General features: G+C 36.0%; 1 long non-coding RNA gene across 1 annotated transcript in view; it reads right to left on the reverse strand.

Annotated features, from left to right (window-relative positions):
- Positions 1-4,627: 4,627 nt before the first annotated feature.
- The window catches only part of LOC150109258 (uncharacterized), a 75,160-nt gene continuing 64,847 nt past the window's right edge, over positions 4,628-14,940 (reverse strand). The window contains exons 5-6 of the long non-coding RNA XR_016549640.1: positions 9,430-9,468; positions 4,628-4,769 (exon numbers count right to left, since the gene is read on the reverse strand). This is a non-coding gene — a long non-coding RNA (uncharacterized LOC150109258). The remainder of the gene's footprint in view (positions 4,770-9,429; positions 9,469-14,940) is intronic.

Consider the following 14,940-nt stretch of genomic DNA (forward strand, 5'->3'; position numbering starts at 1 on the left):
ATGAATAAAAAACATTTACTGCATCACCTACTTAGATCACACACGCACACACACACATCACGCTCTCAGATACAATCAAAATGAAATCATAGTTGTAATCAGCCTTCATGAGTATCAGAATATATGTATATATATATGTATGTATGTATATGTGTATATATACTGTATATATACAAACATCATGGTATTGTATATACAATGCCATAATAAACCCGAAAATCAACTTATCAGCATATGGTAAGAAGCTACCTTTAATAATACTTAACGACAAGAAAATGAAAGTAATTCATAAAGCACAGAAAATACATACAATCTTTCAAGCGGAAAATTAAAAACCGCAAAAACTGCGGTTATGAGCACGCAAGCGAATGTTTAGAACTGACTATTCATTAGTCAAATTAAAGTCACAGATACTCAGGCATCTACCACACCAAAATATTTGATATATTCAGCTGTACACAACTGTACACCTGCTACACACACATGTGCTAACCAGTGTGAAGAATAGAATCTACGTAGAGCATCCCAGATATGCAAAATGGGATTAACATCAGAAGATCTGGATATGTGTGGAGTGATTGATCTTCAGAGAGTTGAAGCCTCCAGAAAAGCATAAAACAGGACTACATGGCGAGGCCTGGTGTGGCGCATAACCGAATATCGGAGTGGTCATACGACATCTGTGGATGCCCAGTGAACATAAGGATGGACCCGGCTGGCCAGTCCATACGTATGATAGCCTCTTCTTGAAGATATTCATTCAAGAGCTTCGTTCGACGAGGACAAACATTATCGTCTTGAAGATTAAATATCTTCCCTACTGCACCCACATACGGACCACCAGGACATCGTTTTGATAGGATGCGTCATTCATGATTCATCTAGGAAGTACATATAATTCGGTGTGTCCATCCAACAAACTGGCTCCCAGACCATAATACTACCTCCACCATAAGTGTCTCTTTCACTGTTATTAGAGGGACGATAATGTTTCCGATTTTCTCTCCAGATCAGAGCGCTCTTAGTATCGCCTTGTTGAGCACACCGGAACTCGTCTGTAAACAATATCGACTTCCATTGGTCTTGGACTTAGTTGATGGAGTCTGGTCAATTTCAAACGTTTTCTCATGTAGCGTGTGGATAGGGACACGCAGACTACAAGTTGCTTAGCATATAGACTCCTCGTGAAATCTTCTGCGCATAGTGGAAGCAAATGCCAATGTTCTTGTAACCGACGCGAGGTAACACTCCTATTTCCCGCATACCCTTCACTTCCAGGAGCTGTTTGGAATTGTTCCCACGGTCTGTGAACCACGGAATGACTTGCATGAAACCACATGACTACCTCCACATGACTTTTGACAGTCTCTAGTCTTTCGATAGCTTGCAACCTAAATTCATCTATTAAATGATGTCTTGCAGCCATATCCAACAAGTTTACTATCCAGCAATTCCTTGTTCGCACGCTATACCTGAAATGAAAAGCCACTTATGTCCTGGATTCTTTGCATATACTGCAAATTGTGACAATCATTTCTATACGATAACCAGACAGCGCCACTTCTCATCTTATCTGTATCTGCCCGTCTGTTTTGGGATGATAAATATGAAGATTTCAAAGTAAAGGACTGATGTGTGTGTGTGTGTGTGTGTGTGTGTGTGTGTGTGTGTGTGTGTGTGTGTGTGTGTGTGTGTGTGTGTGTGTGTGTGTTAACAATGACGTGTTATTAACAACAGTAATAACAAGAAAATAGAAAATCCACACAAAAATTAGGGTAGTATAGCAGACAATGAAATTAGATTAGCAATGGTTGATGACTAAAATCATTTGATATGAATGCCAGTGAGTATTTTACTCGCCTACTTTTATGGTACATAAATCCGAAATAATCTCTCAAGGTAAATAACAAACACCTACGGAAGATGAGATTTTTTCCTGATATGCAAAAATGTATGCGAGTAGGTTAATCGTGCTAGGAGTGAAAACGGGAAGGATATTAGTATATCCTTTCTCTTTTTCACGAAATAAGATTTCCCGTTATCACTTACATACGTGTCGCCATCTGGAGAATATTAACTGTACTACATTTTAAATTAAGTAATAAGCAGTAATAAGATTAATTCCGTAAATATGATCGAATCTTTTTCCAGTTTCAGTCAACTGGTGTTTATTTGTTATGTGTCATAATATTTTATAATGCAAATCACTTTTCTCGAATAAGTATTCCAAACATATCAATTTGCATTTCGCACGTTCCTAAATATAAAATTTAATGCTGCTATACAACTCATTATATTTTATATTCTAGCTTTTTTACTACAATTATACTGCATGGTAATATTTTATGCTGCATCATTTATATTTTATACTGTAATATTTATGCTTTAAGAGGTGTTCTTATACTGTAGCTCAATCATTAGCGACCGCACCCTCTATATGGAAAGACCTTGATTCGGATCCAGTCTAGGACGCGAATAACCTTTATAAGGACTTCTCAAAGAAAAATGAGTTAGTCAGTATCATGCGAAGGTGGTAGGATTTGTACTTTTGGAAACTCATTTGTTCTGTTTGATTGGTTTTTCATTCCAAAAAGCAGACAGACAAACAAACAAACCAGAATATACGTAGATGACAGACATACCAAGCTAATGGAAATAAGAACTAAGACTCCTCTTCTGATGGATTGGTTTCGAAAGTTCAGAGGTATACGATGTAGACCAACGAACAATCGTAAGAGGATGACGATGATGATAATGATTCCGTATGAGAAAGTAAAATGTAGCTACAGTATAAATTATTATTATTATCATCATCATCATAAACTAACTGTAGAGAATCCTCTAAACTACTATAGAGAATATTTCTTCTTTATGGTTAGTCTAATACGAGTCTACTATTTATAGTAGGCACGAGGAAAGAAAATCAGTTACTAGAAAACTGCTAATCCCTCCTGGCATTAAACTTCAGCATGTAACATGAAATCCTCCTTCCATATGCTTAGCTTCATGAATATTCAGATAATATTTACATCTTTTTCTATCTCCCTTCAAGTTATAAACTTTTCAACCATTTTATTTTTACACGCAATTGACGCTAGCATGTTCAGTAATTCTTAATTACATGTACTGATTTTGTTAACGTTTGCGTATGTTATCTGCATATACCGCGTTACAATAAAAAAATTTTTAAAAATACAGGAAATTTACGAATACGAAATGACATAATTTATATTACTACTATGGTAATTTTCAGTATTTTCAGTGGATTTCGTGACTCAGTATTAAATGAATTCTAAACATAGCCAAGCAATGGAAAAATTTGTAGTAGTCTGTACAAAGCACTGCTTTATTCACGGATATTAACCCCGTGCTTTAATTCCTGTGCATACATCTGTAGATGTATTTTCTGGACACAATCTTAAACTTTTACCACACCTGCACTCAACCAGGATTCAAGTTGTTATATAGTGATTTTGAATGCTACAAATGAGAATGTGTATTGGATGACCATTCTTATAAAAAGTTTTGAGTAAAAGAGATAAACAGGATAATTGCAATTTACTGACCAATTACGTCTTGTTATTTCTTTTACGTGAAAGGCTATAAACCGTTTGTAGTACCTGAGTATACCTTGCTTGGCTAAGGATTGGTAAATCCAGAAATCTGCTTTAAGGACCAAACACGGAACTTTGTCAAGCCAGTTGAGGTTTCCAACAGAAGGATGGCGGACTCACAAAATGAAAATATCCAATTTATCTCTAATACTAGGATTTTTTCATTTATTCTCTTTCTTGTGTGATTAAAATGCATGAATTATTTCATATATTACCAGATTAGTGATGAAATTGGCTTCTTCGATGATTAACTGTCTGTTTATTGAATTTATTGACTTGTAATATGAAGAATTAAAGCAGACAGTAAAGTGCAGAAACTGAGAAATATTATTCATATTCATCTCCATCTTCATGTGGTCAATCAGTTAATGTGTCTGTTCAGAAAAGTCAAATTTTCTGAAGCTAAGTCTGAATTCATTAGCAAAGCAATTTATTTACTTAATTATTTATTTCTTTTATTTATCTATTTAATTAATTAAATATATTTAATCATTTTTTAAAGTGCAGTTAAATTGCAGATGCTCTTCCCATACATAATTCTTCACGTTTGCATATTATTCCAGCAAATCCTAAGGTGAATTTTATTATTATTGTTAAGGATTAATTATGAGATCATATGCATATAATCATTTTAATAATTCCAAGCATTAAAGAAAAGCATTCGATAGCTAACTTACTTAATGACACCGCAAAAAGAGTAATCTGCCATCGAGGGCACATGGTACATGAATAAATGTGTAATCCGTTATACTACGTTACTTCAGATTGTATGATATATTGGGAATATGATAATGCTTACTGATTTCCGATCAATAGTTTTTGCAAAAAAAAAAAAAAAAAATAGTAATAATACATAAGCAGAAGGAGGAGATTTAAAAAAATCTTTAAATAGACTTGATACACTCAATTTTTCGATAAGGCATTGTTCAGGAGAGAAATTGAATTATCCTGTTATAATTTAATTACACAAATAGTCATTTTAATGTAGTGAACAAAAAAAACTGAACATATAATATAGTTCAGTTCACATTTTGGGAAAATTCATTACAATAGTAATCCTTAACGCAAAACAAAACCTTCTGTAAATAATCCTTTCCAAGTTCAGCCAGTAAACAGTTTGGCCACACAACGGTTTACCTGGTATAATAAACATTTCTGAAAAATGAAGAAATGTTAGAGGTGAGTAGGATTAAATTAGTAAATGAACAAATGCATTTAATCGTCATATTTTTAGTAATGTTCAATTAACGTAAAATTAATTTAGTTTAATTTTACGTTCAATTATATCTAGATGTATCCTTAATAATCGGATACTATCAAATGCATAATTTTATTACTAACATTGAGAGGTAATCAAAAATTTCAATCAAAAGAATGTGAGCATGTTAAGAGCGTGTATCTTTTCTAACTGAACACACACACACACATAGTTCCATAAAAGTTTATGTAAAGTGTAACTGAATCGAACAGGTTTAGTTTCAAATGGTTTGATAATTTATTACTTTTCCATATATTATGTAATTGAATCATCAATGACCGCCATCTCGTGGTCCCTAATCCTAACAATATATATATTTATTTTCTCTGAGGTAATGTGGACTGGGTTCCAGGGTCGATTTTCTTGAGTTTACGGGACGAAAAAGAGATCCACTAACTCGGGAACAAATCGAAAAAAAAGCTCAGAAAATATTCCTCTAATAGGCGACTAGATATGAACCTAGGTCTTCTTTCGTCTTGGAATGCAAAAGCCACTTCCACTGAGCTACAAGCTTATTTATATTTTTGTATTTTTATTTATTTTCGCATAAACTCTGCTCTGATGAGCAAATATGGAAAATTTTGAAGCCATTTCAAGGTAAACAATCGTCTCACACCAAACAAGAAAATTTATCTCCTGCCTAAGACAAATCATAAACACCAATGCACTATGTGGGATTGGGCCCCCTCAGTCTGTTCAGTTGAGATTGGATACGCTAATCACTCGACCAAGAAGGCCAACAAATCAATACGCTATCGAGTGATAGAGCAAGTTCCTTGCTCTTTTACTTGATGCCAGGCTAAAAACTGCTCCAAAAATGTTAATATGAATTTATTACTTGTAGCGTAAGTGATGCAAAAAAGAGTGAAAAAGTATTAAAGATTTAAGGGTATATGGTTGACCGAGTGGTTAGCATATCCGCTCTTCAGCCTGTGGGTTCGAATCCCGCCGTGGGCATGGATGTTTGCGATTGTCTGTGAAAATACTAGTGGTGGTGGTGGTCGGCGGTAGATGGCGTTGGTGCATATGACAGAGAGCTGGTGGAGACAGGAGTTGTAGAGTAGGTGTCCTCCTTCGATGAGTCTTTGGACTCCCTGGAGGTATTATGTAATAATATCAGGGGCGAATATTCCGGTTGTGCTAGGTGTGCGGTGCTCATTCACGAAATATCAGTATCACCCATATTATATTTTTGCATTTATTCCCGTTAAAAACTCCCCCAGTTGTTCGCAGAATTAAAATTGAACACAATATATTAATGCTTCGTTGTCCTCTTCAGGAGGGTAAATAAAGCATTAGTGCTTCATGAAGAGGTCACTTTTCGCCAGGGAAACATTGCGTCACATTCGCGTTAATAGCCCGGGTGCGCTTTCGAAATGCATACACCTTTGCGTCCTTTGAAAATATGTAAAGAGGGCGCAGCGGGTCAAATTCTTAGCGATGTAGTATTTTTAAACCGCTGAGAAGGCGAGACCTGGGTGAGCTAACATTTTGAGTGCACTCAGCACCTAGCGTATGTGATTGGTTATTGTGTCAACCAATCCAATTGAACTTTGTCACTTGTTGAGTTGAGCGCTTTTCGTATCGGATGTATATTACAAACAGTTGTTACGCATGTATTCTGGAATGAAAATTTGAAAGTGGATGTTAGGAGAAAAACGCAAATGTTTTTCCTTTTGCTTGTGCAATATAGCATCTGTTGAGGTTGCAAAGTTTTTTAACGGTATAGAGACATTTTTATTCTAGTCTTCGGAAACAACAGACAGTAAAAAAATATCTATTCCTGAATAAAAATGAATATTCTGTGTATTAAAGACTTTGTTGAGCTACAACAAAATATCCGCATATGTGAGACTGATGAGACAGAAGAACCGCTGAAACTAAAAAAAAAAAAAAAAAACTAATCAATTTAGGATTACCGAAATTGTGGGTAATTCCGATAACGATCGGATGTTATGTATACTGGGTCTCAGTAAACAAAAAAATTCTTGAAAAACGGAGCGAAATATACACAAACCAGAGAAATACACATAACATGGGCAACAAATGTTAGGAGATGATTTGCTGCTCCATCAAACCATATTTATTCCTGCAATACTCTCTCTCATAAGTTTTTTTATTTTTTAATTATGCCATCATAAATTCATGTTTAGAATTTATGGGATCGTGCTATTCGCTCCACCCAGCAACTTATAGCAGACACATATCACAAATGATAATTATTAATTATTCTTTACCATTAATGAAAGGTTTCTTTTCACACTTATTCTTTCCAATTCTAACATGTCTTATAAATGATGGTTCACATATTTTCATCTTTGAGTATTTCAAATATACCATTCTCCTTCATTGTTGTTTTCTAATCAATCCTAAAACAGGTTGTTCCCCCACTCTACGCAGAAGTATTCAAAGTTATCCTGCAATTAATTGTATTGGACCAATTAAGATGAGCGCTGATGCGCTATGCCCTCTCAAAACTTTCGTACATCGTTAAAATGCAATCACACGGTCATGGGCGTCCGCAGGTGGGGAAGGGACTTACCCCCGGGATCGATTAAAAAATTCCACAAATTATAATCGTAAAATTGATTGAGATATGTAATCTTACACCCTCCACCCTGGGAACGCTTTGTCTGTCTTAAAATTTTATTATGGGTTGGCCTATTTTGGCCCACGGGGGGGATAGCCATAGAACACGTTTTTATTGCAGCAATAAAAGAAGTTTTTATTGCTGCAATAAAAACTTCTTTTATTGCAGCAATAAAAGAAGTGTTTCTGTTTTTGGTTCATCTTTTTCTGATTTGTGAACAGTGACCAGTTAGTTTGTCCTCTGTGTGTAGTGAGTTACTGAGGGAAGTATGAATTGTAAATTCACAGCGAAACAAATTTAAACAGAAAAATACATTTTTAAAAGATCAGTGTATGTAATTTAATATTATTTTACTTGTTAGTTTTATATATATATAAAATATGCCAGTCAATTTCTTATATATGAAATTGTGCTTAAAACTATTGATTCTGAATACCTTTTTTTTTTTTCCCCAAGAATTAAAGCTCATTTTTAATGAGTTTTAATTCTTGTATATATCGATTTTATCGATGCAAAATGAAAATAATGTATTTATAGTTTACATCGACAAATAATTACATTAAAAAAAAGCTAAAAGACGTTATTGATGTAATTATTTAATTAAATCAATAATTATAAAAAATTATTGATGTAATTATTTGTCTCCAAGCTTCCCCCCCCCCCCCCCCACACACACACCTCCTGGAAAATTTTTTGCGGGCGCACGCCCATGCATACGGTCAAATTGACGTGAAATTTGTAGCGCTGGTTGCATAACCTACACAACGACAGCACACCCAACCGAAATGAGCACGCGACCCCACTGATATATATATAAACAAAGAAAGTGAAACCATTTATTTTTATAGTAAATATTTTATAAGAATATTAACGAACTTTAAATTATGTGGAATTGTATATAAGGTGTTACCAAACTCCGAGACTGTCCTTAAGAAACTGTTAAATGTTTGCACAGCTTTTATATGAATGTATTTAAATACGACGTAAATTATTTGTTCTATGATTATCGAATTGATAAGGAAGATCAAATAGTTTGCATCGAATTTGATTTAAAATTAGGTAAAATCCTGAGAAGCCAACTTTGAAATGCTCAAAAAATATTTGGAGATGAGGCACTGGGACTGACACAGACCTTCGAGTAGTTTCCTAAGTTAAATAGTCAATGAATGTCAGTTGAGAATTCGCTCCGATCTCTCGTCTTCGAGTTGGTCTAGCAAGAATGCGAAAATATGTAGAATTAATCATGAATATGGGCAAGAAACAGTGGACAAGTTAGGTCTGGTTTTATTCAACATACTAACATATATTACTTCTTCACAATAATGCCTTGGAACCAACTAAGTTGTCTACACGACGGTTTCAAGACAAAAATCAAAGCAATAGTCCTATGCTACCTACTCCAGAGATTCGGTTCGCGGTTACTTCTTTTTGTTATTCAAGATGAAATCATGGTTTATAATGCGAAGATCTGATGATGTCTCAGAGATACAGATAGTGCTAAGGGCGATCTAAAAGGTTTCTCAATGCAGTGTTTCAATCAGTGGCAGAAATACTGGGCTCAGTGCGAAAATTCGTAAAGAGATAACAGTGCACTACAACTAAGTTCAACCTAAACTTTGTTTAAATTTAAATTTAAATTTTAAAAAAAAAACAAGCATCACTTGAATGATATGCCACAGAGAAAATTTTGCCAGTCGTTGCTGGAAAAAAGTAACTACAAGAAATGCATTTCTTGATTTAACTCTTTGTATTAACTTAATTTCCCTGTAAACCCTTGATTATCTGCATGCCTAAAATTGAACTAAATTTCATTCAGGACATACATAAACAAGCAAAAGGTATCGCATAGGCTTACCTGATAAAGCACTTTAATTCTAAGAGAAGAGACAGTTAATTGTTTTCATTCAAATCATTCAATATTTAGCTTTACTCTTTAAATAAAATTCAGTTTCAAAATTAAAACTTACTCTGCATGCCACATACTTTGTGGTGCTGTCACCATTTCTCTGAAATAATGAGTAACATGTAATTTATCAATTTACAACCTTAGAAACATTTTGCGTGAATATCACTTGTAGAAGAGAAAATAAAATATCAAAAGTATTAGCAGACTGTAACAGTAATACATTGATGTATTACAATTATTGAAATGTGATATCAAAGGCAGTCTTATGTTATTAAAATGATAGAAAAATAGTTTACTAACTAAACTAAATATTTAGACTATTCATATGTGTTCTTTATATACTTAAATAAACATATAAACTTATTCTGATTGTAAGACCATCGGTTTAATACACATATGTACAAGAACGTCGACTAGTTTCACTAGCATACTGTCCGCGCGGTTAGCCTAGTGGCTATGCGCTTCGCAACCATATGCCTGGGGAAGGAGTGTCCTGGGTTCGATTCCCGTCGCCGAGGTGAGGAGCTTATGGATCTTCCTCAGCCATAGTCAAGTTAGCCGGTCTTAGGCGTGGACAGCAGGGTTTTCCCCCAGTTTATCTATGGTTTTTCATCTCGCAAGCAAAGCCACCCAGTGAACACATGGATCTACAGCCATAAATACTTAACCCCCAGTGAGGGGGCTCAACTCGCCCCAATAGGGACGGGGGAGAAAAGGGGAGGAAACTCCATATGAATAAATAAATAAATAAACCTGTCTGATGGTTGCTTTGTGTGCACTTGTCAGTGAACACATGGATCTACAGCCATAAATACTTAACCCCCAGTGAGGGGGCTCAACTCGCCCCAATAGGGACGGGGGAGAAAAGGGGAGGAAACTCCATATGAATAAATAAATAAATAAACCTGTCTGATGGTTGCAGTCAGTCTAAACACAACTCTAATGTTGTGAGGCTTCAACAACTCAAGAACATTATCAAAAACAGACATAATACCCAGTCTGGATGTGGTCTCCTTATTCAAGAACGTTCATATTGAGGAGGTCATAGACATTATAAAAGATCTCTTTCCTAGGGATATCACACAACTTTTCAAACACTGCCTGAATTCCAATTTCTTTAAAGTCAACAACATCGTTTATCGACAAGTGGAAGTTCTAGCCATGGGCAGTCCCCTGTCACCACCATGTGCGGACCTGTTCATGGAAAAATTAGAAAAGGAAATTCTAACCAACATTGTTCCAAAACCATCAGTCTGATTGAGATACGTAGATGATGTTTTTATCATTTGGAAAGAAAAAGTAGAAAGCTTTCAAAAGTAAGCTTTCTACTTTTTCCTAAATAAAATCAACTCGGTTCATAACAAAATCAAATTCACTTTAGAATTGGAAAACAATCAACAACTTCCTTTTTTAGATATACTGGTCAAAAGACAAGAGAATGATGATATTAAACTTACTATATATAGAAAACTAACAGATACTGGACGGTATCTGCATTTTACTTCCAATGATTATCGTACACAAAAATACAACATCATCCATATGTTACGAAATAGAGCCCAAAACATAGTCACAGACGAATAAGATATATGTATAGAACTTTCTCAAATATCGAAATCGCTTTCTCAAAATGGGTACCCACTAAAAATAATCAACAAATTGCTTTATAAAAATAACCTCCATCAACAAAGGATAGCAACTCAGTACGTTTCATCCGTTGTCATCCCCTATGTTGGTTCGGTATCCACTAAAATTGCTAGAATGTTGAACCCTTACAACATCAGAGTTGTTTTTAGACCGACTGCAACCATCAGACAGTTTTTAAGATCCCCTAAAGACAGCGTTCCTTTTTTTCAAATATGCAGGAGTTTATAGAATAGCATGCACTTGTGGACTTTCCTACATAGGCCAAACTTCAAGAAGCCTGGAAATTAGACAGAAAGAACATGTTGGAGATGTAAATCACAACAGGTCAGATACCTCAGGTTTAGCGCATCACTTCTCAACTTCTCAACTTCAACCACGCAGACTGGGAAACCAGCTCAATGCTATATATAGAAGACGATTACAGATGCCGAATTTTCAAAGAAGCAGCAATGGTCCTACGAACAGGTAATAACCTGAACAGAAATCAAGGAGCAGTATTGAAAGATACATGGAAAAATCTGATTAATTCATTAAGTATAGCAGAACTACAGTACGCCAAAAATTAAGTAACGTATATTCACAATAATGACGGAAGCATCTCGCTTCATGCATACTTTGTCACGAGAGTTGTCAAATTTGGTTGCCTAACCGTTGTTAACGGTTTACTGTATTCTTTCGTTTTTTTTGTATTTATTATTTTCATTCACCTTTTTAGTCTTGACAAAGCTAGACAGTATGCTAGTGAAACTAGTCGACGTTCTTGTGCATATGTGTATTAAACCGATGGTCTTACAATCAGAATAAGTTTTTAAGTTTATTTAAACTAAATATTCATACGCTAACATTTCGAGAGATGTCTCTATTATCTACACACCTGAAAGAAATACACACTAATAAAAGCAAATATAGAAAAGACCAATTAATTACACAAAGTAAGTCATCAGTTGATCACAGAGTTAAGTTCCTCATCAGAATCTTTTTTGATTATTGCTTTTGGATTGATGGGGAAATAAAGCAGCGAGAACTGACAGAAAAAGTTCCTTTATTCGTTGACTGGAATCGAACTTATAAGGGTCTTTCTAGTGTTATAGAACCATAAGCAAAAGAAATCACTTGTCAGAGGCACCCACCCATATATTTTCAAGTAGTCACTTTCCCGTGTACTGACTTGGTATTAACTTCGGTTTGCAAATGAGAATAACATTTTCAAACTGAACTGCCATTCAAAAAAAATCTGATATGGACAACCAAAACGTCGATTATCAAACTACGTTATGTTTGTAGTTAGCGTACGATGATTCAACATCCGTAAGACCAGGGACAGGTACGGCACCATCTTATGAAACCAATATGAAGGTGTTGTCTATTGCCTGTGTTTTCCTGGGTCGATTTCCTTGTTTCCAGATAGACAAACAAACTCGAGTTCGTGGGAGGAAAAACCCTTTGGCCTCCTTATGAGACCGGATAACTCACCTTCAAATGAAAAAATCTTGATAAATGTTCTTCACGTACTACACGGAATTAGAACCAGGTCTATCTAATGAAAGGACATCGTCAAAACCGACTAAGCTGCGGGGAGCTATGTGTGTGTGTAGTGTATATCTTTAACATGCCTAAGTGGTGTTAACTGTTAACCTCAGCTCGCAAATATTTAATTTAGTTTTTATTTCTTAGACTACTTGTCTTTACATTTAGTAAACTTAGGAGTGTGATTTTAAATTCTGGAAGTGATCCGATTGAGTATGAGATTGATAACCCACCACAACTTGCAAAACTGTGAGGATGGAAAGATTATATCTGCTCCTTTCTTCCTTTCCAGTTTCCTAAATGCTTGAATAAATGTTTATATTTGCGCAACTATACGGACATCTCAGTGTTTTACCTCGAATCCTCCTTGGTTTCATCTTTGGCTCCAAACTTCCTTAACAGACAAATCTGTCACTTTCATCTGCTGTCCTTAGCGCTCCTCAAATCCCAATACTACTTCCACCTCTTCAGCTATTTCTCTATAAAGCTTAAATTTTTTGCAACTCAAATTAGCGTCCCTTCTCTAGTTTCACTGATCAGAAAAGAAAAATGCTGAGGTATTTTCCATTAGTAACGACCTATCACAGATTGTTAATCTCCCTACCAGAATATCTGACAACCCCGTAAAACACACTTCGTCGCTTCTTAAAATACTTCTCTGTTATACTATGGATGTTAGTTCTCCTTTGTAGCTCGGATTACAACTTTATAAAAGTCTCCTTAACCATGAAACAACCTTCACCCAACAGCACCCAGTCTCGTTTCCTTTGGCATCACAAGGATGCAAAATACGAGGATCGCCTTGGCTTTTACTCCTCCTTCTGACAGTCCGTCTTCTGCTTCGATTCTCCAGATTCAAACACTTGCTAAGACCGACTAACAGAAATAATTCTCAAATGAACGCCTTCATCCCTCATTCTACCAAAAATCTTTCTCCATCATCCAAGCATTAATTCTCGATAACTATGCAACGTAGTAGAAGAAAACACTCGGCATACCATGAGTGGTCCAAAACAAAACTCCATCTGTTCACTCTACCTACATTGACGCTAGCAAAAGCTGTGAAAGATCCATCAATAAATACAAATCAGATTTTGAAAGGGTCAAATACTGCAAACTCGCCTCTTGTACAAATAGCAGCTGAGCCTTTTGATCCCTTGGTGTAACTTTCTTCCACCCATGTTTCCTCCACTCTCATATCCAGATAAAACCACCTCACCCAAAGACAAAACCGACTTACTGACATTACTCTTCTCTTTCAATTCCTTCACTGTCGAGTAGGGCAAAGTCTTCTCCCCCTACATTTGTGCCCCAGATCTAACACCTATTCTGTATCGCCTCTTCAATCTGTTCTATTCAACTGGCATCTACACTATAGCATTGAAAGAGATCATCCAGCCCACTCCAAAGAAAGGGGATAAAATTCAACTAACAACCTACTGCTCAAATGCTCTCTAAAATTATGGAGATGTCATTAACAGCCGACCTTTGCACCACCTGGAAACTTACAATATAATCAGTGACCAGCAATATGGATTCGGCCACTCTCCAGTTCGGCATCCCTCTACCTCTGGATTCAAGCAATGGAAAAATTTGAAAAACCTCAAGTAGCCCCTTTCGACATCTCGAAAGCATTTGATCAGGTTTAACATGGGAGCCTACTTATAAACTGTCATTCTATAGTATGCCTTCCCTCCTCTGCAATTGAATCACCAAATTTCTTACTGGTTACTCACTACGAGTTATGGTGTCCTCTACTCAGATTTCCCCACCCATGCTGTAATACTAGAGAGATCCTGTATTTTCAGGCACCCTCTTCCTCCTGTATATAAAAGACCTGCTCTCACAGACTTCAAATCCTATCCTTAGCTTCACAGACACTACACTCTATTCCTCCTTTTCATTTGACAAACCTTGCAATGCCCAATTGTTAAAACCTCCCAAGATCCAACATGATCAATGTCATAAACTGTGATCTCCTAGCTATATTTCAATGGGCTAAGGACAATCCTGTAGACTTCAGTGCCTACAAAACTTAGTCCTGGTCGATCTCTCGCAAGAAATGGCTCGCAATCTTTCCCAGTAACTTTCAATAACAAACTGATATCCAGATTTACCCTCCTTGGATTGATCTACATCTGCAACTTTTCCTGGCACAATCACATTTCGACCATGGCTCCTGCAGCTATTAAACACCTGTGTACGTTTTGGCTCAAGACACTACTTCTCACCTTTACAACTAACTCTATACAAATCCAAATTCCCCTATCCATGGAATATTGCTCATATATTTGGGATATTGCACCAAACTCCTCTCTATGATTGTCCGATGCTGTCCAGTAAAAGGCAGTCCGATGAATTAATGATCCCTCTCTCAATGATTCACTTCGATCCCTCT

Source organism: Typopeltis vanoorti, chromosome 2, assembly GCF_054136105.1.
Source record: "Typopeltis vanoorti isolate ZY-2024b chromosome 2, IOZ_Tvanoo_1.0, whole genome shotgun sequence".
Classification (NCBI taxonomy): domain Eukaryota; kingdom Metazoa; phylum Arthropoda; class Arachnida; order Uropygi; family Thelyphonidae; genus Typopeltis; species Typopeltis vanoorti.